Below are 17,831 nucleotides of genomic sequence, written 5' to 3'. Positions count from 1 at the left end.
AAGTTGTTTATAAGACAACCAAGACTCTTTACAAATCCTTTCATGGCAAAACCCTAAACTCTTGATCATTTTGGAAAATAGACCCCTCATTAGAAAGCTCATGTTTCTAGGGTCTCAAAAAATGTAAAAATCATTAAGAGAAACTATCAAAATAACTTACTTGAACGGGCTCAAAGTTGTTGAAATTTTTGAAGCTTTCAAACCCCAACAATGGCTGATAATTTCGACGGGAAGAGACGACAAGAAAAGAAAGTTGACTACTTTTTCTATTTTAGTCAAAATAAGTCACCTAACATACCAAACTTAAAGATTTTGTCCTCTCTTTGACTCTATGGTCGGCCAAGCACTTTTAAAAGGGACTAATTGCCCTTTAAAGACCCCTCGTTTTTTATTCTCTAGCTATTTGACACCTTTAGCTATCAATTTAGGACGTTTTCACTTTATGCTACTTAGTCCTTTTTCGCAATTGGCTAACAAACGTTAAAATTAGCTCACCAAATTTTTCATGAACTATAATAACCATGGTATGACTCTATTTTAAAAAAATAAAATAATTCCTCCAACTTTGAATTTGTGATTCCGAGACCACTATTTCGACTAGGCCCTAAATCGGGCTATTAAATTTCTCCCAGTTAGGGATTTTCGTCCTCGAAAATCTTACCAGTGAATAAGTTCAGATACTGGTCTCTCATAGTCTCCTCGGGTTCCCCTGTGGCTTCCTCGACTCCATGTCTATGCCACAAAACTTTCACAAGTGCTATACTCTTATTCCTCAACTGTTTGACTTCCTGAGCTAAATTCTTGACTGGCTCTTCACCATAAGTCATGTCCGGATGAATCTCTACCTCAGACGGCGTAATCACATGCGAAGAGTCTGACCTATATCGACGTAGCATGGACACATAAAACACGTCATGAATCTTTTCCAATTCTAGTAGTAAAGCCAATCGATAGACAACCGGCCCCACTCTCTCGGTAATTTCATAAGGTCCTGTGAAACGAGAACTCAACTTGCCTTTTCTACCAAATCTAAGTACTTTCCTCCACGGAGATACTTTTAAGAATACTTTATCACCGACTTAAAACTCAATTTCCTTTCATTTCAAATCCGCATAGGATTTCTGCCTATCCGAGGCGGCTTTCAAGTAGTCACGAATTACTCTAACTTTCTCTTCAATCTCCTTGACTAATTCGACCCCGTGAATCTGACCCTCTCTAAGCTCAGTCCAATATAAGGGCATTCGGCACTTTTTCCCATATAAAACCTCATAAGGCGCCATTTTCAGACTTGTCTGATAACTATTATTATAGGTGAATTCAACCAACGGTAGATACTTTTCCCAACTGCCTTGGAAATTGAGGACGCAACACCGTAACATGTCCTCTAATATCTGAATTACTCTGCTAGAATCGAACCATCATCAAACAAAGCCATATTGACATCCATTTCTCTCAATGCAAATAATGATGTTCTGCTCAATGCATCGGCGACCACGTTCGCCTTTCTTGGGTGGTAGTCAATTACCAACTTGTAATCCTTTATCAGCTCTAACCACCTTCGTTGCCGTAAATTTAACTCCTTCTGAGTCATCAAATACTTAAGACTCTTATCATCAGTGAATACTTGGCATTTCTCTCCATACAAGTGATGTCTCCAATTCTTCATTGCAAATACTATAGCCGCCAGTCCCAAATCATGGGTCAGATAGTTTCTCTCGTGTGGCTTGAGTTGTCTTGAGGCATAGGCTATAACCTTGCCTTCTTGCATGAGCGCACACCCCAAACCAATCAAGGAGGCATCGCTAAAAATCATAAATTCCTTGCCCGACTCCGGTTGCACTAACACTGGTGCTTCGATCAACAAAGCCTTTAACTTCTTGAAACTTTGCTGGCACTTTTCTGTCCATTCAAACTTGACATTCTTTCTGTAATAGCCTCGTCATTGGAGTAGCAAACATAGAAAACCCATTTACAAATCGTCTATAATACCCGGCTAATCCTAAGAAACTTTGAACCTGTATCACATTCTTTGGAGGTTTCCACTCAACAATAGCCGAGGTCTTGCTTGAGTCAACCTGAATCCTGTCACCCGACGCAAGATGTCCTAGGAACTCGACCTCCTAAATCCAAAATTCACTCTTACTGAACTTGGCGTGCAATTTCTTGACTCTCAAGGTTTGCAACACAACTCTCAGATGCACCGCATGCTCGCTCTCATCACTCGAATAAACCAGTTTGTCATTGATAAAGACGACTACAAACTTATCCATATATGACTTGAAAATGCGGTTCATCAAATCTATAAATACCGTCGGGGCATTAGTCAAGCCGAAGGGCATGACGAGGAACTCATAATGCCCAAATCTCATCCGAAAAGTAGTCTTTGGTACATCTTGCCCTTTTACTCTTAACTGGTAGTATCTGGATCTTAGATCAATTTTGGAAAATACCGTGGCTCCCTTTAAATGATCAAACAGGTCGTCAATCCTTGGCAACGAATACTTGTTCTTCACTGTTACTATATTAAGCTATCTATAGTCAATTCATGACCTCATCGATCCATCTTTCTTCTTCACAAAAAGTACCGGGCTACCCTACGGTGAATAGCTCAGTCTCGCAAAACCTTTATCCGTTATGGAGCAATCAAGATGGGTGTCGTACCGGGGACCAACTCTAGAAACACGTCTGTAAACTCGAAAACCTCTAGTACCAATTCAATCTTCAACTCGGACACTTCAGTATTTAGCACAAAATCTAAGTAAGCCTCATATCCTTTCCTCAAATATTTCTTGGCAGTTAAAGACGATACTACTACAGGCAGATTATCTAACCCATTTGGTCCAACTTTAAGAACATCCCCGTCTTCACATTTAAACTCAATTATCTTTTTTCCACAGTCCACTACAACACTATGAGTAGTCAACCAATCTATCCTAAGAATTACATCAAATTCATTAAATGGCAATAACATCAAGTTAGCCGGAAACAATGACCTCTAATTTTCAAAAGACAATTTCTACACACTTGGTCCACTAACACATATCTACCCAAAGGATTGGACACTCTTATCACAAATTCAGTAGACTTTACTATCATGTTCACTCGAGGTATCAATTCCATACAAATATAGAAGTGGGTAGACCCCGGATCAATTAAAGCAACGACAGATATATCATGGACAGAAAAAGTACCTGTAATCACGTTGGGAGACTCCGCCTCTTCGCGGGCACGAATAGCATAAGTCCTTGCAGCCACTCTGCCCTCAGACCTCATCGCAGCATCTTTTGTCGTACCTCTACTACTAGCCCCTCTCCTGGGGTTCTTTTGTGGTCTACCCCTCAACGGAGCACTGGTTGCCTACATTTTTTGCTTTTTTTCTCTCTCTTCCATCTCAGGGAAATCACAGATAAAGTGGTCTAGTGACCTACACTTGTAGCAGCCCATTTCATTTCCTCGACACTTGCCAAAATGACACCTACCACATTGAGAGCATTCTGGCCTATTTGGTTGAGCCCTACAGATGCTTGAGACTGAAGTGGTCTGGGCTCTCAAAGTGGTGTTCTGCCAGTTCTTATTTCTATTTGAAAACCCCATCGAAGCATTCGATCGGGTAGTGAATTTTTTCAATCTCTTAGACGAGGACTGATGTGATTTCTCCATCTGTCTCATCTTGAAATCTCGCGACTCAATAGCTTTTTCTTCCTCTCTTTTACTAGCTCCTCTACCTTGCATGCTCTCTCAACAAGCACTACAAATTCTCTCAGTTCTAAGATGCCGAAAAATACTCAGATATCTTCATTGAGGCCGTCCTCAAACCACTTACACATGGTAGCTTCTGTGGATACGTATTCCCTCGCATACTTGCTGAATTTCACAAACTCATGTTCATACTCCATCATAGTCTTATTATCTTGCTTCAGCTCTAAAAATTCCTTCCTTTTTTGATCCATGAACCTCTGCATAATATAATTCTTTTGGAACTCTTCTTGGAAAAATTCCCAAGTTACTCTTTCTCTCGGTACCACGGACACGAGAGTATTCCACCACTGATATGCCGAATCTCGTAGGAGCGACACAGCTCATTTCACGCACTCTTCAGGTGTGCATGATAGCTCATCAAATACCCTAATGGTATTTTCTAGCCAAAACTCTGCTCTCTCCGGGTCATCATCTATGCTAGCCTAGAATTCCTCGGCCCCTTGTTTCCGAATCTTCTTGGCTAGAGGCTTCTCTCTTCTAAACATGTCTGCACCATGCGGAGCTACAAGGGCATACTGAGGAATCGAAGGAGGTGGGGGAGGTGAGTGTTCGGGTTCGCACGAACAAACTTCGTATACCAAGCATCTATTATTCGGAGGGAGGCTTCTCTAGCCCTTCTGTCTTGGCCCATAGTCACGGGCTCACTCTCAACTGGTGTGGTCCCTTCTGCGGGAGTCGGCGCGTTACTTTCCACGTCGTCTGCCGTGGCTCTATCAGGATCCATTTACTATATAAAAACATAATTATGATCGTCAGAAATCATCGCACTATCAATATATATTTATCGCATGTATGGCAAGACTTGTACTCTCGCTAGGTTAGTCCTAGAACCGACTAAACCATAGCTCTCATACCACTAAATGTAACACCCCATACCCGTAACCCACACCAGGGTGGAGTACAAGGCATTACCTAACTCGATATCATGCTTTCAACCAACCTCAAGTCACTAAAACTCGGTCTAAATTAAAACTCTTTCTATATCTACTTTAACTTTCTTATTATGGGCCTACGAGCCCTAAATCGATCATTGAAAACTATTCAGAACCTTTCCAGGTCATTAAACCAACCTTAAGAAATTTGCCTTTAAAACAGGGTAACACGCCTGTGTGGAAAGGTAACACGCCCGTGTGACCATTTCGATATGGTCGTGCTGATGGGCCGTGCTAGGAGTCCCACACCTGTGTAGAATTAATTTCTAATTCATACCTACAGGGGTTTTCACACGGCCGGACACACGCCCATGTCAATAGCCCGTGTTACTCACACGGCCATGACACACCGGTGTTCTAGTCCGTGTGTAAAAACTTGGACATTCTATTTCTAATGTCAGCATCCCTGAAATGTCACACGGCCATGGCACACACCCATACACTAGGCCGTGTCCTCCACACGGCTAAGACACACGGTCGTGTCTCTGCCCATGTGTTTATTACATTGCATTCTGACTTGAAATTTTTACATGCATGGGACATACGGCTGGACCACATGCCCATGGGTTGACCGTGTGTCACACATGGCCTAGACACACGGGCGTGTGTCTACCCATGTGGACAATATAAGGCTATTTACCAAGCCTTTTTGACACCTTGACATACTTAGATTCATACAAATACCCACCAATATCAAAACAACACAACTTCTAATATCAAATCAGCCACAATAGACATTCATTTAACCATGACAATACATCTTTTATAAATCAAAATGAGTATTAGCCTTCATTCAAGGCTTAATTCAAAATAAAAGGGTTCCCAACCCGAGTCATTATAATTGGCCAATTCTCAAAGACACAAAATGATAAGGTCTAAGTCCTATACGTGCCATATTCAAAAATATAAATCCAAATATAACGATTACTTCTGCTGATAGTGTGATCGATATCTCTGACTTTTGGTGATCCTTGGGATAGATAGGTGGCACTGTAAGGAAATGGAAAGGAAAGGGATTAAGCATAAAGCTTAGTAAGTTGCACATAAATAAATATACAACACTAAGTCTACTATTTATCAACAACTCATGATACCAATGTGGGCATAAGCATGACTTACTCTTCACTTCATACAAATCACATAGCATAGACAATGAGTTCACATCTTATACATATGTATCACTTAGGTACCTGTAATACTCACAATACGGTTATACTTTCTTCATTAACTTAAATTCATAACTTTCACCGTTGAACCATTCGGTACACTACTGGATATTCTATATGACTCAGACATGGGTAAGGTGCCGATGCCATGTCCCAGACATGGTCTTATACTGGCTATCATCTTCGAGGCCGATGCCATGTCCCGGACATGGTCTTACACTAGCTATCATCTTCGAGGCCGATGCCATGTCCCAGACATGGTCTTACACTAGCTCTTACATAACCATGCCGATCCCATATCCCAGACATGGTCTTACACTGACACATCTCGCTACTGATGCATGTCCCGGACATGTCTTACACTGGCTTACGTCTCGAGGCCGATGCATGTCCCAGACATGTCTTACACTAGCACTCCTCTTGATGCCGATGCCACGTCCCAGACATGGTCTTACACTGGCTCTCATATTGTGGCTGATGCATGTCCCAGACATGTCTTACATTAGCTCACACAAGTGACCCAAATGTTAAAGCATGAATATCCGGTTTACTTCCTAAGGTTTCAACGGAAGTTCTACTATCTCCATTTATTAATCAATCAATCCATGCTATATCAATTCAATGACGATTCCAACACATATTTTAGCAATGTAGTTGTCTCATTTACATTCAACTTACCTTGGACTTCAAAATGTAGTGAATATATGGTTTAGTCGATTTGCTTGGCTTTCCCCCAGTCTTGGTTCTAATTTAGAAATTCTTGATCTATATTAGCAAAAATACACTCATTTAGCCACTAATTACAATTAGGCAATTAAAAATTTACACCTTTGGTAAAATGACCATTTTGCCCCTAGACTTTGGCAAAATGACCATTTTGCCCGTATCCTCAAAAATTAATTTTTATCAAATTTCTTCGCATATTAAGCCTAGCCGAACTCTTTTTACTCTTATAGCAATTCCAAATTCTCTCTATTTGACACACTTATCACTTATTTTGCAACCTGTGCAAAATAGACCCTTTAGATGTTTTCATGTTAACACCTTTCACAAAAGTTATTTATAAGACAACCAAGGCTCATTTTCTTCCATAAAAACTCAAAAAAAAAACACAAATCCTTTCATGGCAAAACCCTAAACTCTTGATCATTTTGCAAAATAGACCCCACATTAGAAACCTCTTGTTTTTAGGGTCTCAAAAATGTAAAAATCATTAGGAGAAACTCTCAAAATTACTTACTTGAGAGGGCTCAAAGTTGCTAAAATTTTTGAAGCTTTCAAACCCCAAAAATGGCTGATAATTTTGGTGGGAAGAGATGAGAAGAAAAGAAAGTTGACTACTTTTTCTATTTTAGTCAAAATAAGTCACCTAGCATACCAAACTTAAAGATTTTGGCCCCACTTTGACTCTATGGCTGGCCAAGAACTTTTAAAAAGGACTAATTGGCCTTTAAAGACCCTTGGAAATCGAGGATGCAACACTATAACATGTCCTCTAATATCTGAATTACTCTCCTAGACTGACCATCGGTTTGCGAATGGAAAGCTGTGCTAAAACTCAACTTTGTTCCCAAAGCCTCTTGTAACTTTTTCCAAAACCTCGAGGTAAATCACGGCCCTTTGTCTGAAATAATTGATATAGGCACCCCGTGTAGTCTCACAATCTCGGAAACATACAAGTCAGCTAATCTCTCAAGGGAGTAGTTGGTACGCACAGGTATGAAGTGTGTCGATGTTGTCAGCCTATCCACAACAACCCAAACAACATCCTTTTTCTTTGGGGTTACTGGTAAACCCGTCACAAAATCCATAGTGATCCGATCCCACTTCCACTCGAAGACCATGATAGACTGAGGTAGAGCCGAAGGTACTTGGTGTTCAGCCTTCACTTGTTGACACACTAGGGATTTAGCTAGAAACTTTGAAATGTCTCTTTTCATACCCGACCACCAATACATTTTTTTAAGGTCATTGTACATTTTCATACTGCCCGGGTGGATAGGCAAACAACCACTATGTGCCTCTCTCAGAATCTTCTGAATAAACTCACTGTCTTTGGGTACACAAACTTTATCTTTAAACCTTAAACATCCATCGGTACCAATACAAAACTTGGACACATTTTCTGTTTTTCACTGAGCCATCTTAGCTTGCAACTTCTTATCACATTTCTGAGCTTCACAAATCTCTTGTAGGAATGTTGGACTAGCTCTCAACACTGCTAGAACCAAACCATCATCAAACAAAGCCATGTTGACATCCATTGCTCTCAGCACAAATAATGATTTTCTGCTCAATGCATCGGCGACCACATTCGCCTTTCTCGGGTGGTAGTCATTTACCAACTCATAATCCTTTATTAGCTCTAACCACCTTCATTGCCATAAATTTAACTCCTTCTGAGTCATAAAATACTTAATACTCGTATGATCAGTGAATACTCGGCATTTCTCTCCATACAAGTGATGTCTCCAAATCTTCAACGTAAATACTATAGCCGTCAGTTCCAAATCTTGGGTCGGATAGTTTCTCTCATGTGGCTTGAGTTGTCTTGAGGCATAGGCTGTAACCTTTCCTTCTTGCATGAGCACATTCCTCAAACCAATTAAGGTGGCGTCGATAAAAATCACAAATTCCTTACTTGACTCCGGTTGCACTAACACTGGTCCTTCGGTCAACAAAGCCTTTCACTTCTCGAAACTTTACTGGCACTTTTCTGTCCATTCGAACTTGACATCTTTCTGTAATAGCCTCGTCATTGGAGTAGTGATCATAGAAAACCTATTTACAAACCGTCTGTAGTACCCGGCCAATCCCAAGAAACTTTGAGCCTTTGTCACATTCTTCGGAGGTTTCCACTCAACAATAGCCGAGATCTTGCTTGGGTCAACTCGAATCGCGTCACCCGACACAAGATGTCCTAGGAACTCGACCTCCTTAAGCCAAAATTCACTCATACTAAACTTGGCGTACAATTTCTTGACTCTCATGGTTTGCAACACAACAATTAGATGCTCCGTGTGCTCGCTCTCATCACTCGAATAAACCAGTATGTCATCGATAAAGACGACGACAAACTTATCAAGATATGGCCAGAAAACGTGTTTCATCAAACCCATAAATACCGCCGGGGCATTAGTCAAGCCGAATGGCATGACGAGGAACTCATAATGCCCATATCTCGTCCGAAAAGCAGTATTTGGTACATCTTTCTCTTTTGCTCTTAATTGGTAGTATCCGGATCTTAGATCAATCGTGGAAAATATCGTGGCTCCCTTTAACTGATCAAACAGGTCATCGATCCTTGGCAAGGGATACTTGTTCTGCACCGTTACTTTATTAAGATGTTTATAGTCGATACATAACCTCATTGATCCATCTTTCTTCTTCACAAAAAGCACCGGGGCTCCCCATAATGAATAGCTCGGTCTCGCAAAACCCTTATCCGTTAACTCTTGCAACTATACCTTCAATTCTTTCAATTCTGTTGGAGCCATCCGATACAGAGCAATCGAGATGGGTGTCGTACCGGGGACCAATTCAATTCCAAACTCAACTTATTTCACTGGAGGAATTCGGGGTAATTTCTCTGGAAACACGTCTGCAAACTCGAAAACCACTGGTATCGATTCAATCTTCAACTCAGACTCTTGAGTATTCAGTACAAAAGCTAGGTATGCCTCATATCCTTTCCTTAAATATTTCTCGACAGTTAAAGACGATACTACTACAAGCATATTATCTGACCCATTTGGTCCAACTCAAAGAACATTCCCGTCTTCACATTTAAACTCAATTATCTTTTTTCCACAATCCACTACAACACTATGAGTAGTCAACCAATCCATCCCAAGGATTACATCAAATTCATTAAACAGCAATAACATCAAGTTAGCCAGAAAAGAATGACCTCTAATTTTCAAAGGATAATTTCTACACACTTGGTCCACTAATACATATCTACCCAAAGGATTGGACACTCTTATCACAAATTCAGTAGACTCTACTCTCATGTTCATTCGAGGTATCAATTCCATACAAATATAGGAGTGGGTAGACCCCGGATCATTTAAAGAAACGACAGATATCTTGTGGATAGAAAAAGTACCCGTAATCACGTCGGGAGACTCCACCTTTCCGCGAGCATGAATAGCGTAAGTCATTGCAGGCGCTCTACCCTCGAACCTCACCGCAACATCTTTTGTTTTACCCCTACTACTAGCCCCACTCTTGGGGTTCTTTTGTGGCCTACCCCTCAACGGAGCATTGTTTGACTTTATTTCTTGCTTCCTTTCTCTCTCTTCCATCTCAAGGCAATCACAGGTAAACTGGTCTAGTGACCCACACTTGTAACAGCCCCTCTTGTTTCCTCGGAACTCGCCAAAATGATGCCTACCACATTGAGAGCATTGTGGCCTATTTGGCCGACCATTACCGATGCTTGCGACTAAAGTGGTCTGGGTTCTCAAAGTGGTGTTCTATCGGTTCTTATTTCTATTTGAAAACCCCACCGAAGCATTCAATCGGGCAGTGAATTCCTTCGATCTCTTAGACGAGGACTGATGTGATTTCCCCATCTGTCTCTTCTTGAAATCTCGCGACTCAATAGCCGCTTTCTTCCTCTCTTTTACTAGCTCATCTACCTTGTACACTCTCACAACGAGCACTAAAAATTCTCTCAGTTCTAGGATGCCAACAAATACTTAGATATCTTCATTGAGGCCATCCTCAAACCTCTTACACATGGTAGCTTCTGTGGATACGCATTCCCGCGCATACTTACTGTGTTTCACAAACTCACGTTCATACTCCGTCACAATCCTATTGCCTTGCTTCAACTCTAAAATTTCCTTCCTTTTTTGATCCATGAACCTCTACCTAATATACTTTTTTGGAACTCTTCTTGGAAAAATTCCCCAGTTACTCGTTCTCTCGGTACCACGGACACGAGAGTATTCCACCACTGATATGCTGAATCCTGTAGGAGCGACATAGTGTATTTCACGCACTCTTTAGGTGTGCATGATAGCTCATCAAATACCCTAATGGTATTTTCTAGCCAAAAATCTGCTCTCTTCAGGCATCATCTATGATAGCCCGAAATTCCTCGGCCCTTTGTTTTTGGTTCTTGTCGACTGGAGGCTTCTCACTTCTAAACATGTTCGCAACTTACGGAGCTACCGAGGCATACTGAGGAATCGGATGAGGTGGGGGAGGTGGAGTGTTCGGGTTCGCATGAACAAACTCCGTATACCAAGCATCTATCATTAAGAGGTAGGCTTCTCCAGCCCCTCCGTCTTGGCCCATAGTCACGGGCTCGCTCTCAACTGGCGTGGTCCTTTCTGCGGGGGCTGGCGTGTTACTTTCCACGTCATCCACCGTGGCTCTATTAGGATCCATTTACTATACAAAAACATAATTATTATCGCCAAAAATCGTCACACTATCAATATATATTTATGGCATGTATGGCTAGACTCGTACTCTCGCTAGACTAGTCCTAGAACTGACTAAATCATAGCTCTGATACCACTAAATGTAACACACCATACCCGTAACCCACACCAGGGTAGAGTACAAAGCATTGCCTAACTCGATATCATGCTTTCAACCAACCTCAAGTCACCGAGACTCAGTCTAAATTAAAATTTTTTTATATTTCTACTTTAACCTTCTTATTATGGGCCTACGAGACCCAAATCGATCATTGAAAACTATTCGAAACCTTTCCGAGTCTTTAAACCAACCTAAAAAATTTGCCTTTAAAACAGGACACACGCCTGTTTGGAAGGGTAACACGCCCGTGTGACCATTTCGACATGGTCGTGCTGATGGCCCGTGTGATTCACACGGCCTAAGCACCCAGGGACACACCCGTGTCCCACACCCGTGTAGAATTAATTTCTAATTCATACCTACAGAGGTTTTCACACCGCCGGACACATGCACGTGCCAACTGCCCTTGTTCCTCACACGGCCATGACACACCCGTGTTCTAGCCCGTATGCAAAAACTTGGACATTCTATTTCTGACGCTAGCATCCTTAAATGTCACACGGCCATGGCACACACTCGTTTACTAGGCCGTGTCCTCTACACGGTTGAGACACACGGTCATGTCTCTGCCCATGTGTTTATTACCATGCATACGGACTTAAAATTTTTACGTGCAGGGGACACACAGCTGGACCACATGCCCATAGGGCTGACCATGTGTCACACACGGCCTAGACACGCGCCCTTGTGTCTACCCGTGTGGAAACTATAAGGCTATTTACCAAGCCTCTTTGCCACCCTGACATGCTTAAATTCATACAAATACCTACCAATATCAAAACAACACAACTTCTAATATCAAATCAGCCACAATAGACATTCATTTAACCATGATAATACATCTTTTATAAATCAAAATGAGTGTTAGCCATCATTCAAGGCTTAATTCAAAATAAAAGGGTTCCCAACCCGAGTCATTACAATTGGCCAATTCTCAAAGACACAAAATGATAATGTCTAAGCCCTATACATGCCATATTCAAAAATATAAATCCAACTATACCTATTGCTTCAGCTGGTAGTGTGATCGATATATCTGACTTTTGGTGATCCTTGAGCTAGATAGGAGGCACAGTAAGGAAATGGAAAGGAAAACGAGTAAGCATAAAGCTTAGTAGTTTGCACATAGATAAATATACAACACTATGTCTACCATTTATCAACAACTAATGATACCAAAGTGGGCATAAGCATGACTTACTCTTCACTTGATACAAATCACATAGCATATACAATGAGTTCACATCTTATACATATGTATCATTCAGGTACTTGTAATACTCACAATACGATTATACTTTCTTCATTAACTTAAATTTATAACTTTCGCTGTTGAACCATTCGGTACACTACCGGATATTCCATAAGACTCAAACATGGGTAAGGTGCCGATGCCATGTCTCAGACATGGTCTTACACTGCTATCATCTTCGAGGCTAATCCCATGTCCCAGACATGGTCTTATACTAGCTATCATCTTCAAGGCCGATGCCATGTCCCAGACATGGTCTTACACTGACACATATTGCAGCCGATGCATGTCCCAGATATGTCTTACACTGGCTTACGTCTCGACACCGATGCATGCCCTAGACAAGTCTTACGTTAGCACTCGTTTTGATGTTGATGCCACGTTCCAAACATGGTCTTACACTGGCTCTCATATTGTGGTCAATGCATGTCCCAGACATGTCTTACACTAGTTCACACAAGTGACCCAAATGTTATGGCATGAATATCCAGTTTAGTTCCTAAGGTTTCAACAGAAGTTAAACTATCTCAATTTCATAATCAATCAATTCATTGTAAATCAATTCAATGACGATTCCAACACAAATGTTGACAATGCAGTTGTATCATTTACATACAACTTACCTCGGACTTCAAAATGTATCGAATATACGGTTTAGTCGATTTGCTTGGCTTTCCCCCGGTCTTGGTTCTGATTTAGAAATTCTTGACCTATATTACCAAAAACACACTCATTTAGTCACTAATTACAATTAGGCAATTAAAAATTTACACCTTTGGTAAAATAACCATTATGACCCTAGAATTTGTCAAAATAACAATTTTGCCCCTATGCTCGAAAATCAATTTGTATCAAATTTCTTCGCATCTTAAGCCTAGCTGAACTCTTTTTACTCTTATAGCAACTCCAAATTCTCTCTATTTCACACACTTATTACTTATTTTGTAACTTGTGCAAAATAGTCCCTTTAGGTGTTTTCATGCTAGCACCTTTCACAAAAGTTGTTTATAAGACAACCAAGACTCATTTTCTTCCATAAAAACTTAGAAAACAACACAAATCCTTTCATGGAAAAACCCTAAAATCTTGATCATTTTGCAAAATAGACTCCTCATTAGAAAGCTCATGTTTCTAGGGTCTCAAAAATGTAAAAATCATTAAGAGAAACTACCAAAATCACTTACTTGAGAGGGCTCAAAGTTGCTAAAATTTTTGAAGCTTTCAAACCCCAACAATGGCTGATAATTTTAGTGGGAAGAGATGAGAAGAAAAGAAAGTTGACTACTTTTTCTATTTTAGTTAAAATAAGTCACCTAACATACAAAACTTTAAGATTTTGTTCCCTCTTTGACTCTATAGCCTGCCAAGCACTTTTAAAAGAGACTAATTGCCCTTTAAAGACCTTCAATTTTTGGATCTCTAGCTATTTGACACCTTTAGCTATCAATTTAGGACTTTTGCACTTTATGCGATTTAGTCCTTTTTTTTGCAATTGGGCTCACAAACGTTAAAATTAGTTGACCAAATTTTTCATGCACTATAATAACCATGGTATGACTGTATTTTTTAAAAAATAATTCCTCCAAATTCGAATTTGTTGTCCCGAGACCATTATTCCAACTAGGCCCCGAATCGGGCTATTACAGACAATCCAGAGCCTCTAGTAGCTTCGATATCTAAAACACAATGCAAACACAAAAATTAAGCTTTCAAAAGCTTAGTAGGCCATATACAAATAAACTTATCATTTTAAGCATACAAGCATCATAAAATACATATACTCTATAGTCAAATACTATTACAAACCACATAGTTCATATACATTACACATATTCCCAATTCATTATATATATAGCATAATTTCTCATACTTATATCACATATCATCACTTGTACATATACTTACTTTTCATTCTTAATAATGATATACATTTCAAAAGTACCTAAATTGGATATACATTCACATAGTTATTCGTTTCTTGGAATGCCCGTTAAACCATTCGAAATCATTTAGGATACTCAGATAGCTCAGAAAGCTCGTACAATGCCAACGTCCCGGATGTGGTCTTACATGTAATCAAATATCGATGCCACTATCCTATACAGGGTCTTACAAGAAATCAAATACGATGCTGATGTCCCAAACATGGTCTTACACATAAATCTCAAATCGATGCCAACGTCCCTGACGTGGTCTTACACGAAATCACATATCGGAATCCTATGTCATGACATATGTATCCTAACTATTCCTATGGTTCGTCCAGGGCTTTCTGATGTTGTTACATTATCGAAACTTTCTCAATTTCACCCATTCAGCTTCTATAACCATTCATCACAATTCAATATTATATAAACATGAATAAATCAATTCAAACATATTAAATTGTATATCGACTTACCTCATATGGAAATGAACAGAAACGAACGGCTATTCAACGACTTTCGACTTTCCCTGATCTATCTTGATCTAAATAAATTCATATTTGACTTATTCAATCGCACATTCATTCAAATCAATCCATAAACACATATTTAGGGTATTTTACAAATTAGCCCTCACATTTTCACATTTTAACATTTTAGTCCCTATTTCATAAAATCACAAAATATGCATAACTTCCTTTCACACATACCTAGCCGAATTTTCCTCTAGCCAAAATAAGTCCATATATTTGATTTATTTAACATTTTAGCCCCTCAGTTTTTCATTTTCACAATTTAGTCCAGAATACTTGATAAACTGTAATTTATACATATTTTTATCCCATGCTTAGCCTATTTATGAATGGTTTCTCCTTAGATTTGTTGAATTCGATGCTCCTAATCCTTTAATTTCATGTTTTATACTTAGGAGAGCATAGGAGGGTAAAAAGAGCGAGAAACGGGTTGAAAACAGAAAAATAAACCCACGTGGGAAATCAACACGGCCTGGACTTTCTCACATGGGTGTGTCACACGGTCGTGTCCCTTTGGCAGGATTGAAGCATGACTTACACCGGTATACTACACGCCCGTTCCTATTCAACAGCCTTGACAACGAGCTGGAGTAATTGCACACGGGCGTGTCCCTACCGAGCCCAAGTATAACCCTATTCGGAAAAGGCCAATTTTTTGGGCTCTTATGCATTCTAAAGCCTATTTAAACACCTGATGAGGCACTTAGAAGGGGGACGCAGAGTAGGAAGTAAGGAATTACACAAGGAAAGCCGATTGATCCATCTTAGAAGTCAGACTCATCATCAAGACTGCAGATCTCCCTTCAAGTTCCTTCAGGTGTTTTGGGTTTTCTTATGTTTTGTTATCTTTATGCTTTTGAGATGTTTTCTTTCATGAGTATGAACTAAACCCCCTAAATACCTAAGGGGAATGAAACCTAAGGCGGATCTTGTTATTATTATCTAAATTGTATGATAAATATTTGACTTGTTCTTAATTATGTGTTCTTAACTCTTAATTTTGATATTCCAGGATATTGATCCAAGTTAAGCTCTTATTCAGAGGAGGAATAGACCCTGCCTAAGAGTAAATTTTTCATAATTAAGCGGAGTTGATTGTATGCCTAGATATAGGGTGATAAGATTTTGCTGGATTAGGGTGAAACCTAATAAGGGAATCCATAGATCGAGTTAATACAATTCTAGGATGTTAATTAGAAAGAGGTTTCAATTATTCAACCTAGGGTTAGACGTTATTAGTCTTGAGAGAGATAATAATATAACTTAGGGATTTTTACGGATCAAATCAAATGAATAAATCCTCTGATTTAGAGTCGAATAACAAGTGAAGTCTAGGTGGATTTTTCCTTAAATATTGTCTTAATCAATCGAATTTTCCCAAAAGTATTTTCCCAAATTTTCTTTCTGTGCATTCTTAGTTAGTAATTAGTTTAGATAACCATACCTCTTAATTTTTAAGCTAGATAATAAAAAGAAAGTAAATACTAGTACTCGTAGTTCCTTTGGGTTCGACAATCTAGTCTTGCTGAACTATACTATTGTTTGATAGGTACACTTGCCTTAATCATGGTATTAAGTTAGTCCCAAGAACGATTCATTCATAAATCTTTAAAACCTGTCACGAATATCACGTACCGAGTTTTTGGTGCCGTTGCCGGAGAACTAGGATATTAGGAACACTCTATTTTTATTACTTTAGCCGTTTTACTTTTATTGTAATTTAAATTTAAATTTTCTTTTCTAATTCTTCATTTATTTTCTTCTAACAGGTTTTTCTAGTTTATGACCAAAAGAAACCCGTCAGGACAGTTACTGTTTGATAGTGAGCTCGGTCGCCTAGGTCGCAGAAACCGAAGAGAAATAAGGCGAAGCTTACAATACATAGAGGAAGAGAAAGAGGATGATACTTCAACCATAACCGAGGAGATGGCTTAAAACCAAGAAAATCCGCTACCTCCTGTGATTGCTGTTAATCAGAATCCTGCTTCGCGCACTATGTATGATTATGCTAAACCTTCTTTCACAGGAATTGAATCGAGCATAGTTAGACCTACTGCAGCTGCAAATACTTTTGAACTAAAACCTAACACAATTCAAATGATACAGTAATTTGTTCAGTTTGATGGTTTGCAGGACGAGGATCCCAACGCTCACTTGGAAAATTTCTTAGAGTTTTGCGACACTTTTAAAATTAATGGCGTTTCTGATGACGCCATTCACCTTCGGTTGTTTCCCTTTTCATTGAAGAATAAGGCTAAATAGTGGTTGAACTTGTTGCCACGAGGATCAATCACTACTTGGGAACAAATGACCGAAAAGTTTTTATTAAAATATTTTTTACCGGCTAAAACAGCCAAATTACGTAATTATATCTCTTCTTTTGTGCAGATGGATTTAGAAACACTCTACGATGCATGGGAGAGATACAAGGACCTCTTGAGAAGATGCACTCACCATGGGTTACCACTCTGCTTACAAGTTCAAACCTTTCATAATGTCCTGAATCCTTTGACTCGGCAGATGGTTGACGCAGCTACTGGCGGAACCATCAAGAATAAGACACCTAAAGATGCCTATGAATTTATAAAGGAGATGTCACTGAATAACTATCAGTGGCAAGTCATGAGGACAAAGCTAGCGTTTATAACGTCGATTTGATCACCATGCTCTCTAATCAGGTGGAACTCTTGAATAAGAAAATTGATGGT

At 39.6% G+C, this 17,831-nt stretch overlaps 1 non-coding gene across 1 annotated transcript; it reads right to left on the bottom strand.

Moving 5' to 3' along the window:
* Positions 1 to 17,478: 17,478 nt before the first annotated feature.
* On the bottom strand, positions 17,479 to 17,585 carry LOC121204367 (small nucleolar RNA R71). Its single transcript, XR_005899292.1, has one exon. It is a non-coding gene; the product is annotated as a small nucleolar RNA R71 (small nucleolar RNA).
* Between the last annotated feature and the right edge of the window lie 246 nt (positions 17,586 to 17,831).

This window comes from Gossypium hirsutum, chromosome A07 (assembly GCF_007990345.1).
Source record: "Gossypium hirsutum isolate 1008001.06 chromosome A07, Gossypium_hirsutum_v2.1, whole genome shotgun sequence".
Classification (NCBI taxonomy): domain Eukaryota; kingdom Viridiplantae; phylum Streptophyta; class Magnoliopsida; order Malvales; family Malvaceae; genus Gossypium; species Gossypium hirsutum.
The sequence above is the reverse complement of the archived record's forward strand: the minus strand, read 5'-3'. Positions and strand labels throughout refer to the sequence as shown.